The sequence below is a fragment of the Paramisgurnus dabryanus genome, chromosome 8 (assembly GCF_030506205.2).
Source record: "Paramisgurnus dabryanus chromosome 8, PD_genome_1.1, whole genome shotgun sequence".
Classification (NCBI taxonomy): Eukaryota; Metazoa; Chordata; class Actinopteri; order Cypriniformes; family Cobitidae; genus Paramisgurnus; species Paramisgurnus dabryanus.
The window spans coordinates 5,786,723-5,804,742 of NC_133344.1; the positions used below are offsets into that span (position 1 = coordinate 5,786,723).

General features: G+C 40.3%; 1 long non-coding RNA gene and 2 pseudogenes across 1 annotated transcript; all 3 read left to right on the forward strand.

The window, feature by feature from the left end:
- Nucleotides 1-5,606: 5,606 nt before the first annotated feature.
- Nucleotides 5,607-9,106, forward strand: LOC141282487 (uncharacterized; annotated as a pseudogene).
- Nucleotide 9,107: 1 nt separating this feature from the next.
- Nucleotides 9,108-9,948, forward strand: LOC141282488 (uncharacterized; annotated as a pseudogene).
- A 5,747-nt stretch (nt 9,949-15,695) lies between these two features.
- On the forward strand, nt 15,696-16,716 carry LOC135771787 (uncharacterized). Its single transcript, XR_010543055.2, has 4 exons — nt 15,696-16,068; nt 16,167-16,300; nt 16,384-16,484; nt 16,595-16,716. It is a non-coding gene; the product is annotated as an uncharacterized lncRNA (long non-coding RNA).
- The last annotated feature ends 1,304 nt before the right edge of the window (nt 16,717-18,020 follow it).

Here is an 18,020-nt window from a genome sequence, read left to right on the forward strand (position 1 = left end):
TCTCTTCCGCCATTATCTCACTTCCTGATATAGGACTTACTATCTTTCTCTATTTTTCCTTTATCTGTACATTCCTAAAAAAAACTACTAACCAAAAATGTACTAACCAACTCTTGGCTATGTATACTGTGTTGGACTTGATGAGACTATTTCTAGTGCACTTATGTATTTGCTGTTCTTGTGTTGCTATAATTGCTTTTATTGTTTACCTCATTTGTAAGTCGCTTTGGACAAAAGCATCTGCTAAATGACTAAATGTAAATGTAAACGAAATGGTTTGGGCCTGCACAACAGAGACTCAGTGTTTTTGCCTTTACACTTATACAAGTTCTTATCTGTCTGCTTTGGATAACAATATCTCCTCCTTTTATATAATATAAAGGAGAAGATCATTCTTGAATGCAGTCTGGGTTCTACTTTGGGTTTTTGGGCTGTGCTGGATTATAGACGGTTTCAGCAGTAACAACATAAACAATCGGCTTTCGTGGTCCACACGTAACTTCCGGTAAACTCCGCTAAGAATAAATAACAATAAAGTACTTTAAACGTAGTTTATTTATATAACAAGCAAAATAAACAACACATAGATTACCTGGGAAACCAAAACATTTGTTATTTTTGAAGAGGTATTTGTTCAAGAGTTCAGTTTAGCAACTAGTCAGACCATTCAAAAAACTGAAACCGGAAGTAAAGTTCGGACTAGACACGTATCGCGTCACTGCACATTTGTCCAATGAAACCATCTATATAGGTCTTCTGTCTATCTTGTGCTTTATTTTGGCTTTTTTGGCTAGGATGCTGCCTGATAACTTCAATGGAGCTAAATTCTTCACATTCAGTATGCTCATATTCTGTGCTGTATGGATCACATTTATCCCAGCTTATGTAAAATTTACTGAAGCTGTGGAGATATTTATTTTTTTAGCATCAAGTTTTGGATTAGTATTTTGCAAATTTACACATAAATCACAAATAAATAAATATGTCTCTTGTTACTTTTTAATTGTTTATATTGTTAATTCAAAAAGAAAAAATATCAAATAAAATGTTTTACTATGTATATATCAAGAATTAAAAACAATGGTATTGTTAAAAGCTTTTATACATAATGTAAGATAAGATTGAGCAGATCCATCGTCTTTTTTTGCTTTTGTAGATGCTCCACAGATTAATGCTGACAGTACTTTCAAACATAGAGACCTTAGATCTACTTTTTAGTTTTCTCAGCCACTGTGATATTGTTAAATGCCATGATCTTGAAAAAGCTTCCCTAAGATCATGATCTTTTAATTTATGGAAATAATGCGGAACATTTTACATTATTGGTAACTGTTCAAACACTAGATTCAGATAGATATGATGAATGGTCAGGAACTGATTCAGCAAAATAGACAATTACATGAAATTAAGACTAAAGTATGACTGAAAGATTTGAGAAAATCATTGGAATATGTTTTATTGTATACTCAACTACAGTTGCACTTTTTCATCACATCATGGCTCTGCTAAAGGCCAGAAATAAAGAGCAGACTTTCCTGGTTTCAATTTTTCCACTCTTTTTTTGTTTCTTGAGAATGCTTTGTGAGCAGAGGTGAAAAAGCAAAAACACAAAGAAACACAAACAACTTTGTTGTCATCTGAAAAACAGGCTGATGCTAAGGCTCTAGTGGCTTGTATCTGCCCTCAGGCAAATTTCACACGTGTCTGTACAAACATGAACAACACAAATCATCTTTTAATTAGTACAGCTGAAAACTACACCATATTACTGTTATAAATATGTAAAGAGGTGGAAAAACAAAAGCAATGAATAAACACATGATGCAACTGATTACAGTTGTTAAATCAGGTGTATTTATTAAATTGCTTTTAGTTTATGGAATCACGCATAGGTTTCATCTTAATTATGAAATGCACAGAGGGGACAATAAAATGAAAGATTTATTAATATATATTTAGAATTTAGAATATGGGAAATTGACAGTCTTGCAGTGTAATATGCTATACGGCATATTCAAAAAAATACATAAACCTGAGTCTCAGATAATTCTGCTGAGATAAAGGCCCAATACATCCTCACAATATGATGTTTTATTAATAAAGTTTGGGAGGAACACGTTCAAAAAATCAACCTAATCACCTCGTAACTACGACCAGCTGTCGACAGTCAGCAATCAGGTGACCACCTGATCGGCATCAACAGAAACCTATATAGACTGGAAATCAACTCACCCTTATTCCTCGATAGTTTCAGCATGAATTGGACAATGCTTAAACTTAAGACAAACATCAACCAACGCCGACATCTTCTTTAAGAAGTTCCACAATCTTCACATCTCTCTCCAACCAACTCTTCCATCTCAAAAATACACACCCCGCCACAAAGCCACAAACAAAACAAGGAAAGATCATAAAGCTACATCTCTACTCACCAAAAGGTCTTCGATCCTCGCAAGAGCAGTTTCGTCAGGCCAAACCAGCAGGGCTTCAGTCTGTTCAGGTTGTGATCCAGATTCCACCGCCAAGCCTCAATTATCTTTTCACTCCGAAGATCGCCGCAAAGCAGCCTGTCATGCACCGCACGATGCAACATATCCCAGCGTTCCAGGTCTCCCATCCAGCCCAAGCATGTTTCCGCCAGCAGCGTTATAGCCCTGCCTCCACAAGTCTTTCCTTCTGACTTCTAACCCTTTCCCCTGTCTGTGGCCTGCAGCTCCACCATTGGGCACGAGGCTGCCTCCGCTAGCAGTGCATGCCCAGATGCCCCAACCTTTTTCCCCGTGTTCTTCGTAAAATTATAAATCAAACTGGTATGAGATACACACATACACACCACAAATTCATTTGTACATTAGTACATGTTGCCAGTTGCGCAAGAAATAGCATCAAAGCCACATGCACACTGGCAGTGGAAGTAGCTCCCATTATCCAACAGCTACATTATTTTAATTCCATACTGGAAAACGTGATCCATTTTACATAAGGAACGTGACCAGAGCCTACATTGATTTCTGCCCCGCATCCGCAGGTAACACGTTGATGTTGTTCCGCCGGCCTGTGTGCTGGACCCGGCTCAGGGGTGCTTTTCCAGAGCAACGGCATAACTCGCTGATGAACCACCATTATACCGTGCATAGTTGAAGAGGCCAGCTGGCGTGTCATGACTGTTTCCCGAAAACATAGTAACTTTGTTGCACATCCGTCGCTTGAACTATGTTGGTTCAACAATAAAAGTCGATAATGTCAAAACAAATTTAATCCGTTCAGATCTATTTAATTTAATCTTATTGCCGTAAATAACATACATTGCATCTAAATACTGCTTTATTTTCATGTTTTTCAGTCCTCTTTTGTTTAAATTCAAGATTCATCATTCATTCGCAAGTTTCCTTCTACGTCATTCATTTCAGGGATTCCCCAGGGTCTTAAAGCTCCTAGCTCCGCGCAGTTTTACTAAAAACAGCGCTTCAATTCGGTTTACAACCTAAAAGACATGAAATAGACTTTCCATATATTTAGATTACGGATATAGAAGGGAGTGCATGTTGTTTTCTTATTTTGTTTAAAAGCATGTTCCCCCCAAGTCTACAAGTTATACTAACTAGGAACTATGCTTGTAACCACAGCCATCTAACTGATATTTGGACATTTAATGCGGCTTATAAATAATGTTACTGAGCTGACTAAATTTGAAAGCACTTTATTTAAGATCTCTTCAAATTAAAGATCATGTAATTTAATTCAGCATGAATGTTAAATAATTTATTTATTGATAAATAATGTTTTTATTAAAGAAAGCAGATTTTGTTTGTAGCCTATTTCCGTCAATTATAGTTCTTAGAAATAAAACCAGAATCGGCCAAAATCTGTATCGGCATGTCACAATTACAGGAAAACCGAAATTTTGAATTGGCCAAGGAAATTGGAATCGGTGCATCTTCACTTGAAATCCCTCCTCAATGCCTCTCTTGATACCATTCTCCAGGCCGTATCCCTCAGAACCCTAAAAACCTACCTAACCGCTTGAAAGAGCTTCAAGACTTTCTACTCTTCTTGTCAACCTGTTTTTCCTGATTTTTCCATACTCACCATCATCTCATCATATCCTACTTCATTCACCACAAGAACCTTCAAGCCGGCTCCATTAAAGGATACCTAAGTGGAATCCAAATTTTTCTACAAACTTATTTTTCGGCTCACCCTCCCCAGTGAAAGCTAGAACCCAGACATTCATGCTCGTTAAGGAATTCAAAAAACCCACCCCACCTGATGCAAGACAGCCAATAACCTTAGAAATACTCACCATATGCATCTCCACCACTCCGTCGAGGTTACCACACCGCCCACACACTCGAAGCAATGTTCATTCTGGCCTTTTTCGGATTCCTCAGATGCCCAAAACTCTCCATCACTGTAACTTCCTTACCGCCATGCCACCAAAGGTAGCCCTCACCGGAGTTCTCCTATTTCATCAAACAAAGCAAAGCAGATCAAATGAGAAAAGGTCATTTCATTTACATATTCAATCTCCCATCACCAATTCAACCATACCAGACTCTCCTAGCCTATTTGCATTTCAAAAACTCCCAGGCTAGATCTACATCAGACCCACTCTTCACAGATGACTCCAAACGCCCGGTTACATGTTTTTGGTTTTTATCTTACTTCAATCTGGCATCCCAGCAGACCTCTTTTCCAGCCAGTCCTTCTGCACAGGGGCGGCAACCACAGCCACCCAAAAAGGCCTATACCAACAACAGATCCAAGCACTTGGAAGCTGGTCATCGTAGGCTTTCAAGACCTACATTCGATCAAACCGCTCCCACATCAAAGAAGCCCAGCGAACCCTCATCAGCTGATCCCACCAGCCTGCTCCGAAACAACACAATGATAAGACTCTATCCACTGCTGCAGCAGTGATGATTCTCTGCTCCCACAGGAGCCCTGCCTTTCCCCAATCTCCACTGCCACAGCAGTGTCACTTTCCCTGCTCCCACAGGAGCCCCGCTTTTCATAATCTCTGCTCCGGTAGGAGCCCTGTTTTCTCAACCGCCACAGCAGTACTATTCCCTCTGCTCCTGCAGGAGCCCTGCCTTTTCACAATCTCCACTGCCACACTAGTGTCACTTTCCCTGCTCCCGCAGGAGCCCTGCTTTGCACAATTTCCAACTGTCGCAGCAGTGATCTTTTGGGGGATTGTTCTGGGTTTGGGCCTAAGGCCGAGCCCGGAACCCTCTCCCTGCCAGGAAGCGCTCCGTGCTCAGGCCATTAACGAGCTCGGAGCCCTCTCCTCTGATAGCACGCCAAATACGCATATTAATAACCCTGTTCTGAATTATTTGTAAGTGTGAACTCGTGAAGTCTACTTTAGAGATTCAGAAGACAATATTTTTGATTATTTCAACATGAAATTCTCATAAAATTTACCCATTTTATTGCATATACAATCTACATTTATTGAACAGCTAAATCATTTTAACAATTGTCTCATTTGTTTCTATATTTATTTCTAAGCCATTTTCAGTGAAACATCTGGGACGAAGCGAATAAAAGACTGCCTACACCGTTTTCGTAACTCCACCAGGGAGGTCCTTAGGGACCAATCTGCCTGTCCTAAGTCAGGATAAAGGAGGAAGGTTGGGCGTGGGGCTAGCGCCCCACCCTGTAAAAGACAAATTGCTAAAGAAACGTCAACAACAACAAAAATACTAGAAAATTTTAGCATGGGAGAAAAAGGATCTTCTTCACGAAGACACATGAAGCTATGTGGTGAAAGCCAAAAGGAATCCACAAGGCTGAATACCCTTCTGTCATTCAGGAAAACGAACATCGGCACATGGAATGTCAGAACCATGTATGAGTCAGAAAAGACAGCCCAGGTAGCAGCCGAGATGAGGAACAGCAACCTGACCATAATAGGCATCAGCGAGACACGGTGGACCCAAGCTGGACAGAAACAACTAAAGACAGGAGACCTGCTGCTGTACTCTGGGCATGAAGAGAGGGATGCACCACACACACAGGGAGTAGGCTTCCTGCTGTCCAAACAGGCACAGAGCTCTGATCGGACGGGAGGCACAGGGCCCCAGGATCATTACAGCATCATTCCGTACCAAGAAAATGAGGATCATGGTAAACGTCTTGCAGTTCTATGCTCCTACAATTAACAGTGAGGATGAGGATAAAGATCAGTTCTACAGCAGACTGCAGAAGATCCTCAAGACCTACCAAGACAAAGACATCACCATCCTCATGGGTGATTTCAATGCCAAGATTGGGCCCACCAACACTGGATACGAACAGGTCATGGGCAACCAAGCCCTGGGAGTCATGAATGAGAATGGTGAAAGATTTGCAGACCTGTGTGCATTAAATAACCTGGTCATCGGAGGCAGCATCTTCCCCCATAAGCGAATCCACAAGAATACATGGGTATCGCCAGACAGTGTGACAGAGAACCAGATTGACCATGTCTGCATTAGCAAGAAATTTAGCAGATCCCTACATGACGTAAGAGTGAGAAGAGGTGCGGGTGTGGCGCCTGACCACCACCTGATGGTGGCTAAACTGAAACTGAAGCTGAAGAGAAACCAGTCAGACAAGTCAGATAAAAGAGTAAAGTACAATGTCAGCTTTCTGAAAGACCCCAAGATAAGTGAACAGTTTGGCCTGGTGCTAAAGAACAAGTTTAAAGTACTTCAGGAGCTTCTGGAAAAGGAAGAAGACCTTTTGCTCAACAGATGGCTGACAGTGAAAGAGACACTAAGATCAAAATGTTAAGAAGTACTGGGGACAAGAAAACATCAATAGAAAGAGTGGATCACAGTAGGGCTGTCAACAAATATTCTAAATTCGAATATATATTCGAATAGTTAAAAAAAAACGAATTTTGATTTTTTTTTTAAAGCCCGTGGTAGTAGAGGCGTGGCTGTCTGCTTTGTAAGTGGGCGCACTAATGCGCCTGGTTCAAGGACAGGTCACTAGTAGTCACACTGTCTGTCACTGTTAAAAGTTGACGCGTCTTGCATGGAAGATGGCAGAAAGTCGACCGCAGCAGAGAAAGCGATTTTAACCCCCAAAAATCTAAAAAGCTATGTCTGGAAGTACTTTGGATTTTAGTCGGTAGGAGGTTAAATTGTTGAGCCGCGAGATAAAGTTGTTAGCATACCATTCGACCACTAGCAAGATGTTGTCACATCTCGAAAATGTGCACCCAAATGAGCATGGCATCTTGTACACACTGCATATTAATTTGTTTGTCATTTCAACTTTTAATGCTTAATCCTGTTCTGTACACACACACTTCAGTAACTTACGGGACTGACAATCGCATTCTACAACCGCATTAACTCCCGCAAACTGCAGTAACAACCGCGTTTACAGAAACTTTGCATAGTGTGTAGCCTACATAACCGAAATGAACAACTAGTTAATAAAGTGTTTAAATGTGCATCATGGACATGACAGGTCTCTCTTCTGAAGAAATAAATTATTACAAGGGGGAAAAGTCTTCTGTATGCGCGTTACAAAGAATGACAGAGGCACAAGCGTTTGCTGACTAGTGTTGCCAGATCTTGCACTAAAAAAACAGCGAACAAGAAACATCCAATAATAAACCAAAATAAATCCAAACGCTTTACCTCAAAGATCAAAATATTGGGACAGGCACCTTCACATTTTAACAACACCAAAAACTTGATCGCTTCATGAGCCAAAAGCCATAAACGGTTAAGCGCTAAAATGGTATGTGAGTACAAAAAAGACGAGGACCTGGCAACACTGCAAGAGCGCGTGTAGCCTCACAAATGCGTACAATACACAACGACAAGACAGAGGTTTATTGCAAAACATAATGCTGTTAAATTATTTTCATCAAAGCTGTGAGTGATAAGCATGTGAGACGGCAGACCGTTGCTATGGTTATCTCCGTGTCAATCATCATATTTTCACATTTAAATGCGGTTGTCACTCCTGAAAGTTTGCAGTGTGTACGAGACCACAATTGTGGAACTCCAGCTAAACAGTCACGTCTTAACACTTACTTTGCATCGCCCGCCACAAGCTATTTGTCTGCAACACAACAAGAGGTCATAACAGAGAAATTAATTTCGTTCATTTGTAAGGACATGAGACCGATCAGTGTCGTGGATGGAGCAGGCATCAGGGAGTTTTGTCAAGCAATGTAACCGAGGTACCATATCATTTTGATGTCTCTTGATTTACTTGTTTTGTGTATGTAATATACGTTGTCAATTATGTTTAAACTTAAATAGACTACCTATAGAAGTAGTTATGTCTCTTTATATTAATTTGTCCTGTTATTGACGTAATGCATCGTTAAACGTCGTTAACGTCGTTGAAAAAATGGGCAACCAGATATTCGAATAGTTCGAATATTCGTGGGTTTTTTAGGGAGAATATTCGAACGTCATTTTTGAGCAATTTTGACAGCCCTAGATCACAGCAAAGTCCTTGACCAAAAGACAAGAAGAAAAAGAAGGCAACAGTCAACAACAGTAGAACTAGAACCGCAAAGGCCAAGGCTCAAGAAAACTATGCAGAAGCTCACAGAATAGTGAAGAGAAGTATTAGGAAGGACAAGAAAGTCTACATGGACAGACTAGTGGATAAAGCAGAAGAGGCAGCGTACAGTGGGAATATGAAAAAGCTGTATGACATCACCAAGCAACTCTCTGGGAAGTTCAGCAAGTCAGAAAGACCCATCATGGATAAGAAGGGCGACACCATCAACAGCTTAGACCAACAGATGAACAGATGGGTCGAACACTTTGAAGGACTCCTAAACAGGTCAGCACCCCCGAATCCCCCAGATATCAATCCAGCCAACATGGATTTTCCGATCAACTGTGTAAAGCCGACCAGAGACAAGATCAGGAAGGCCATCATCCTGACGAAGAATGGAAGGGCGGCTGGACCAGATGACATCCCAGCAGAGGCACTAAAAGTGAACCTGGATGTGTCAGTGGAGATGCTGTCCCCTCTCTTTGAAAACATCTGGGAGGAAGAAGATGCACCAGCAGACTGGAAGGAGGGTTACCTGATCAAGCTCCCCAAAAAAGGTGACCTCAGCAACTGGAAGAACTCCTATGATTATCTAGAACTCCTATGATTGCATGTCCTGCAGGGTTATCCATGGAGGGCAGCTCACAAACAGTTTCCAGGTGAGGACAGGAGTCCGACAAGGATGCTTGCTTTCGCCGTTAATTTTGTGGCAGCCACATCATCACAAATAGGCCTTAACATTCATAAGGACAAGACCAAGATCCTGAAGATAAACTTCAGCAGTACAGAACCAGTCACTCTTAACAGACACCCCCTGGAAGAAGTTTAGACCTTCACTTACCTGGGTACCATCATTGACCAACAGGGTGGTACAGAAGCGGATGTCAAGGCAAGAATTGGCAAAGCAAGAGCCACCTTTGTACAGCTAAAGAAAATCTGGACCTCTAGATAGCTGTCCTTGACCACCAAGGTAAGACTTTTCAACCTAACATGATGTCAGTTATAATGTATGGAGCAGAGACCTGGAGGACGACCAAAACTCCCATCAGGAATGTCCAGTCTTTCATCAACAGCTGTCTCAGAAGGATTCTTCAGATCCGCTGGCCTAACACCATCAGCAATGTCAACCTTTGGGACAAAACCTGCCAACTTCCTGCTGAAGATCAAATCAGGTAGAGGAGATGGGGCTGGATAGGGCATACTTTGCGTAAACCCCCAACCCATGTCACCAGGCAGGCACTGAGGTGAATCCCACAGGGAAAACGGAGAAGAGGCCACCCAAGAAACACTTGGCAGCATGACCTTGAGGCTGACATCAGAAAGATGGGCTACACCTGGAAACAGATAGAGAGGATGGCCCAGGAAAGAGAACTCTGGAGAACTGTTGTTGGCGGCCTATACCCCTTCAGGGGTGACAGGCTATGATGATGACACTGTTTTCGTATTTAACTTAATATGGCTCAGTCGTTTCTGGTAAAATTGGTCAGCACATCTACATGTAGAGATGTATTCATCACAGCAAATTATTTCTACTTTTAGGGGTGGTCACTATAATGAATAAAACACTTTTCATATTTAAAAAAAAATCTTTGCTGCCTTAATTTTTTGTTTAATCAGCTTAAATTTACATGTCATTTCAACTAACTATTCCTTATCTTGACAAGAGATAAGCTGTTAAAATAAAGTTTACATATTTTAACAATATTAATAAGTTATAATAATAAAATCTCTAGTCAAGATAAATAATAGTAAGTTGAAATCTTTGAAATCTAAGTTGATAAAAATTAAGGCAACAAAAAATTTTACAGTGTAGAAATGCATATGCAATAAGGTCAGTCACAAAAAAACTAGGCAACACCTTTCCAGCATTTATTATCCACTGCACGTCTTTAGTAAATCCCGACTAAAGTGGAGCAAAAACTGCAGTCCATTTCACCAGAAGCACCGAGTTTTATATTGGGCGATTTTAATCATGTGTCGCTGAAGAAAGTGCTTTCACATTATCAACAGTACGTCACCTGTCCTACCAGACGGAATAAAACACTAGACATGTGTTATGGGTCAGTGAAGGATGCCTATAAATCGCTTTTACTACCTCCATTGGGCTCGGCTGATCACAGTTGTGTGTTTCTATTGCCCATATATAAGACTATTTTAAGAAGAGAGAAAGTACAAGTGAAGGACGTAAAAGTCTGGACTGAAGAATCCATACTCTGCTTACAAGAGTGTTATGAATGCACAGACTGGAATGTATTTAGAGAAAACTGTGGTGATGATTTGGATGAACTGACTGATGTGACCTGTTCTTATGTTGCGTTTTGCAGAGACATGATAATTCCCTGTAAGAGGGTTAAAATCTACCCAAATAACAAACCATGGGTGGACAAATCTGTTAGATCAAAAATAGAAAATAAGAGACGAGTGTACCAGCAAAGTGATTCCACTGATTTAAGTAAACAAGCAGCCACAAGGGAGTTAAAGATAGAAATTTTACAGGCAAGGAAGAATTATAAGGTGAGACTTGAGAGTCAAATGGCTGCTAATAAGTTGGGTTCGGCCTGGTCTAGTATGAAAAGTATAATTGGGCAGAATAGTTCAAATCATGATAATCTGATTACCTTGGGTGGGTATAATTCTGATTTAGAACTTGCAAATGCCCTAAATGGTTTTTATAATCGTTTTGATACATTTGCTTTTAGTGGGGAAATACAGGACCTACGGCACAATCTTGAAGACAGCCAACATTTTTGCATCAATCAAAGAGATGTGGAAAGGGCCTTTCTCTCTGTTAAGGTAAACAAGAGTTGTGGGCCTGATAATATATGTGGGCGGGTTCTTAAGTTCTGTGCCAAAGAATTGAGTCCTGTTTTTCATCATATTTTTAATATGTCTTTGAGGGTACAGCATGTTCCTAGTGTGTGGAAGGATGCAATGATTGTTCCTGTACCAAAAGTGAGCTGTCCCAAGATTTTAAATGATTTTAGACCAGTGGCTCTCACATCGGTTTTAATGAAAATACTGGAAAGATTTGTAAAATGTGAAATATTAAGGACATCAGAGTGCTTATTAGATCCAATGCAGTTTGCTTACAGATCTAAAAGAGGTGTGGAGGATGCAACAGTCACTTTAATACATTTACTTATGAAACATTTGGAGGGGAAAGGGACTCATGCAAGAGTGTTATTTGTTGATTTCTCTTCTGCCTTTAATACAATACAACCACATGTTTTAGTCAATAGGCTGGCAGAACAATTTAAATTAAGTAATAACTTAGGGGGGTGGATTTTAGATTTCTTAACTAACAGGACACAAAGAGTAAGGATAAAAAATAGTCTCTCTGTACAAGTTACATCCTCTACCGGTTCACCACAAGGTTGTGTACTCTCCCCCTTACTGTTTATTCTTTATACAAATATGTGTCAAAGCAATTGGGAGAATCGTGTTATTTTAAAATATGCAGATGACACGGTTATTGTCAGTCTGCTTAAGAATGGTGAGACGGGTCATGGACCAGTTATTACAGACTTCGTAGAGTGGTGTGAGGAGTCTCAGCTTCATTTGAATGTGTTAAAGACTAAGGATATGGTTATTGATTTTAGAAGGAATGTTAATACGCATGAAGTCACAACCATTAAGGGTCAAGCTGTGGAGTGTGTGCAATCATATAAATACCTGGGGACAATTATTGATTCCAAGTTAAGTTTTGAAGGAAACTGTGAAGCTGTGTGTAAAAAAGGGCATCAACGAATGTTCTTTTTGAGGAAATTGTGTAAATTCCATATTGATAAAACATTGTTGATTTTGTTTTATCGTGCCTACATTGAGTCAGTATTGTCGTTTACGTTGGTGTCCTGGTATGGAAATCTATCAGTGAAAAATCGCAACTCGATGAACCAAATTGTGAAATGGGCTAGTAAGTTGATTGGGGAGCCTTTACTTACCCCTGCTTTACTGTATACCAGGCAGGTACAGCGAATGGGTGTTTCAGTTACAGGAGATAGGCATCACCCCCTGTATAATGAATTTCAATTACTCCCATCAAATCGACGGTATAGAGTACCACATTGCACAACAAAACGATTTAAGAACAGCTTTGTCCCTGCTGTGATTAACCACATGAATAAATTAAAGGCGTAAAAAGGGTTTATTGTTTTATTTATTTATTTTTTAATTGCTATCTATTGATGTATTTTACATTGTTATTTTATGTTACTGTTCTTATGATGTCCTTTTAGTGTTGTTTTATTGATTTTTTTTTTTTTTTGTTTTTTTTTTTTTTTTTTTGTGTGAGGAACTGTGAACTTGCCACTGAAACCTAATTTACCTAAGGGTATAAAATAAAGGAACTTGAACTTGAACAAAATTATGGTTCCCTTTCTGTCGCTTCACGGGACCAATCTACTTCGAGAAACTAATAAAACAACAATGAAATTGGCATACAGGTACTTGCATCCACCAGCACCACCCCTCCGCACAAGTATTTAACAAGAGGCAGGTGCAATACCAAATCAGCTTTATTTGCTTCAAAAGCCAGCAGATCATCTGCTCACAAGAAGCTCTCTATCTGCTCTAGAATCTTTGGGTGTCTGAAGCTGGTTGGATGGACAGTACCACAGCAGAGAGTCGACTGAAATTCACCTCTTTCATTTACTCATTTTGAGTTGAGTATGTGCGTTGCCTCAACTGTTGTATAACAGTGCTGAATTAGTCTGCTGGCTCAACCATCAGCTTTCAGCACCCTGGTCCACAGCCTGTTTGTCAGGATTTGTATATAGAAATACACTGAGGCGAGGATCCAGATGCAGATGAAACAAACTTTAATAAAGGCTTAAATAAAGGACAGAGAAAACCACTGGGCTGAGCCAGGGAGCACAAAACATTAGATAACAATGGAGATCAACAACCGCCGTGCCAGTCAGGGAGAGATAAAGTCAATAGCAAACACTGGAGATCAATGCCGCCTTGCTGCACGTAGAAATCCACAGACCAGTGTCAGGGAGAGATGAGATGACCAATCGGCAATTAAGGCCGACAGATAGCTGGGCAGCGATCACAATCCGTCACAGTGCTGATGGACAGCGGGCATAACCAGCACTCTGGACAGCAATCGGCAATGAAGGCCAACAAAAACAGCGGGGCAGTGGTCACGAAACCTCACAGTGCAGCAGTCACAACCAGGAAGTGGAGTTGCTGGACAGCGGCAGGGCAGAAGAGGATAATCAGGAAACCGGAGCAGAAGGGAGACAGACGCGCACGTGTGAAACTGTCAAAACACAAAACAAACACAGAGAAGGAAAAAGACGGAGCGGTCAATCAGACCGAAATCGTGACACTGTGGTTCCGATGGAGATGGTGGTGCGTGATCTTTTTTTTCTCTTATATATTGTTTTCTCATTTCTAGGTAAAGCACTTTGAATGATCTCAGTGTATGCCTTGTGTTGTGTATAATGGCTTCTGAATCTGTTGGTTTTCTCAAGGATTTGGTATCTGTCATAACAGCGGAGTAGGGGCGTCATTTTTGGATGCCGACTCGGATCCGCTTCCTCCTTTGGGTAGGGTTGTGGAGCCCAAGCTCGACCCCAAAATAGGCAGCCATGCTCGCTTGGGCGGCGGCAGCACTCAGCTTGGAATGGACACAACCTCCACCACCCAAATATTCCGCCTCAACAACTGGTACTTCGGGAGTGCCAGAACAGTGCAGTCCAAACCACCTGTACCATTCTTTCATAAGCTGCATGACAAGTTGACACAGTAGTGGAAAAACCCTGTTTTCCTCACGGAAATGGCTGGATCAGCTGTCACCCCTCACTTCTCTTGACAGTGGGGCTGCGGCAGTTTTCTGACAGTGAAGTGTCCGGTGCCTTCCACTTGGAGGGACCGGCCGACCCTTCCCTCATGAGCATGTCAGTATTCCTCCAGTCTGATGGAGTGTAGCTACCGTGCTTGTGGGGAGGTGGCCTCTGCCGTGCACGCAATGGCATTGCTACAAGTTCACCAGGCCAAAGGTCATCGCACAAGCCGTTGGATTTGCGATGTCCACCCTGGTGGTCCGGGAATGCCATCTCTGGCTGTGCCTAGCTGACATGCGGGAGCAGGCAAGATACAACTCCTAGAAGCTCCGGTGTCCCACGTCGGCCTGTTCCACGAGACCTTTACCCAGCAGTTCTTGACCGTCAAAAAACAGACTGAGGCAATCACACAGATCTGTTGGCAGCAGTCCGCTCCGCCTGCTCAGCCTGCTACCCGAGGTGGAAAACGCAAGATCAAGCGGCCCTGAGATGGGCGACCTGGAGATGGAGGGCAGGGTTGGAAATCCTTGGTTTTCGTTAATTACGTTTAAAGAGCACCTATTATGAGATACACGTTTTTAAACATCCTTTTGTGTGTAAGTTTGTATTAGTACATGCTAACGATATTCAAAAAGTACATACCTCAAAGAAAACGATGACGTGAGTTATCATCTCTAACTTTCGAGGACTACAAAAAACACTCGGATTGTAGGCAACAGTTTACTTCCTGGGATTAGTGACGTAGATAAGACCAACATTATCATAGTTCAGCCCTCTCTGCTTTGCTTGGTTACGCCCTCAAAGACGGGGGTTGGGAGCGCCGAGTCAGAAGAGAGCTAAAACGGCGGAGGTTTGGAGTCCCTGCTTTGACTCTGTTTGCAAACTCTTGTTTCATCGTTTAAGCGATTAAATCTCTCGAGTAGACGCTGTCTCTTTAGATGCGAGGGCAAAATAGCACTTTATGGACTTCCACAGAGGACATCATGTTTAATATGGTTCCGGAAAAATCCAGTCAGAAGTTGTTCACGGAGTTTTCACAATAACTGCTTCTCATGAACCGAAGCTGGATTTGCGCGACGTCTCCTCCTAAAAGTTGGATTACTGTGCACTTCTGGATCACAGGCTGTAAGTATTCATGTTTATTATTAGCCTTTTACTGTACGTTACGTAACTGGTAACCGGAGATTAACATAATGTGCGTGTAGAGCTAAGCTTGCAAGCTAATTGCTTTGTGTTGTAATACTGTAACGTTATTTCATAAACAACGTACCATATTTACACACGTGTATGTTGAATTATGCAGACTATCGTTTTTTATCGATGTTGGTTTAGACATGTTTACAAACTTGCTAAGCTAAATACAAATACAAATACCAGCTAAACTGTTACCGATAAAATTTGTTCTCATGATCAAACTCAAGAAACTCTAAGTACAGATGATTTGTTTAAAGTTATATGTATTTTACTGTTGTATTTACTTGAAGCTTTCTTAGATTTTGAAACGAAGTAAACACGTAATGTGTGTTGCTAATGTTGGGCCATGTAATATGTAATACATTTACGTTTTAATGAATAGTCTAACGATTTATAGTCGTTGTACTCTATTGTTATAATATGTCTTTTTGACTGAATACATGTTTGTTTTATTTGTCTATATCTTAGATTCGCAGCTGGACACATCCTTCTACACTGTATGCAAACATGCAACATCATAACACACAGTACAAGGAGTCAGACTGGCATATGAGGAGCAAAGGTGTGTAACACATATGATGTATTTAGCTAGTGAAACCACTACCAGTCTTAGATGTATAACTGATGATGACAAAGTTTTTTTTCTCTGCATATTAATAGGAACCCAGGCAGTAGCATCGTTTCACAATGTTTCCATCACCATCATCAGTGGATGCCTCTGCTGTCCGTAGCCTGAGATTTCAGATTTGCAGCAAAAAAAAATTGATTTTCTCATTTATTGGAATGCTGTGCAGGTATTTAAGTATTTTAGTAACTGTGTTAAATAAAGTAGTATTTACTCTTACAATAAATTAATTGCTTGTTTATATTTTTACAGGTTGTACCTTGCAGCCATCCATTACAATGTCACCAAGCCGTAACAAAAGCAGGAGAGGGAAAGTACAAGGCTATGTTCCCAAAACACACGAGTGACATACCGTAAGCAGTAATCTTTTATTTCAAATACATTCATAATTAAAAACTTAATGTATGAAGCAGGGAAATAAATGATCAAAACAAAAGATTTATTGACTGCAATATTTCTACAGTTATGTGGATGATGTGATCAGGCTTGTGTTTGATGAGGTATTTGAAGATAAGCTGAAGGAAACCCCAATTCCAATGGACCTGGCATCACAGTTTGAGAGACCTTCAAAGGAGGACGTGATTGCATGCCATCATCAGTGCATGGGTCGTCGAAAGCCAAAATTGTGACCGATCTGATCAGGAAGCTCCAAGCATATCTGGAGAACAACACACGACAGGATGATAACCTTATAGTGTCGTCTTAAATAGCACCAGCTGACAAAGCTTTGATATGCCATTTATCTGAATAGATAGCTGTAAGAAATGAATTGAACAATTTTTGAAACAAGAGCACAATATGGTTACTAAAGTATGTTTATTTGTATATTGTTTAACATTTAAATATATATTTGTAATAAATAAAAAACACTTTTGACTGACTATTATATTTTCTTTAAAGTTACATCTTTTGTTCTTTTGGGTACTTTGTTACTATAATGATACTTAAGTGTTATTGGTTTAAAAATGTAATAAAACTTACTCTAGTCCTGCACCTCAAAGGCTTATAGTCGGTACAATAAATGTTCTGTGTGTAGGGATTTAGACAATTTGTGCAAAACCTGGATGATGAATCACGCAGGTAAGAGGCCCTGGAACCTGTTGCATTCTCCTTAAAACCTAATAAGTAAAAACATAGCACTTATAAGTAAGCAGTCTTTCATAATAAAGTTTACCATAGTGAAATAATGTAGAACATTCATTTCAATTAATACTTTCTTTGTGCTACATTTGGTGTTTCCATATAGTTTGCACAGTGATATAGTATGTAAGCAGTCTTTTATAATAAAGTTTACTATAGTAAAATAATGTTAACAAATGAAATAGTTTTATAATCATTTCAACAAATACTTTCTATGTGCTACATTTGGTGTTTCCATATAGTTTGCACAGTAATATAGTATGTAAGCAGTCTTTTATAATAAAGTTTACTATAGTAAAATAATGTTAACAAGTGAAATAGTTTTATAATCATTTCAAAAAATACTTTCTATGTGATAAATTTGGTGTTTCCATATAGTTTGCAAAGTAATGTAGTACGTTATAATTACCTTTTGGATGTCTTTGCAACACATTTTCGTCTTCGTTTAGCATTCTGGCAGAGCTAAGGACACCTAAAAAAGTTAAATCCAATCGCGTTCATTGACGGAGATCGTTTATATCGTAACGGCCGTCTGAACTCTCTGGATCGAGCTCGAAGTGGTAAGGCAGTACAGACACCATCGTTTATAGAGAAATATAGCGCTTGTTTACGTTGCCTGTGACTCTCAGTCAGAACCGGAAAACCCATGCGTAGTCAGGGGCGTAACCTTTCAAACACACGCCGAACCCAGTTGACAAATAACAGTTGAGTAGTCATCTGACCAACCCGAATACACTAGACATTTTGGG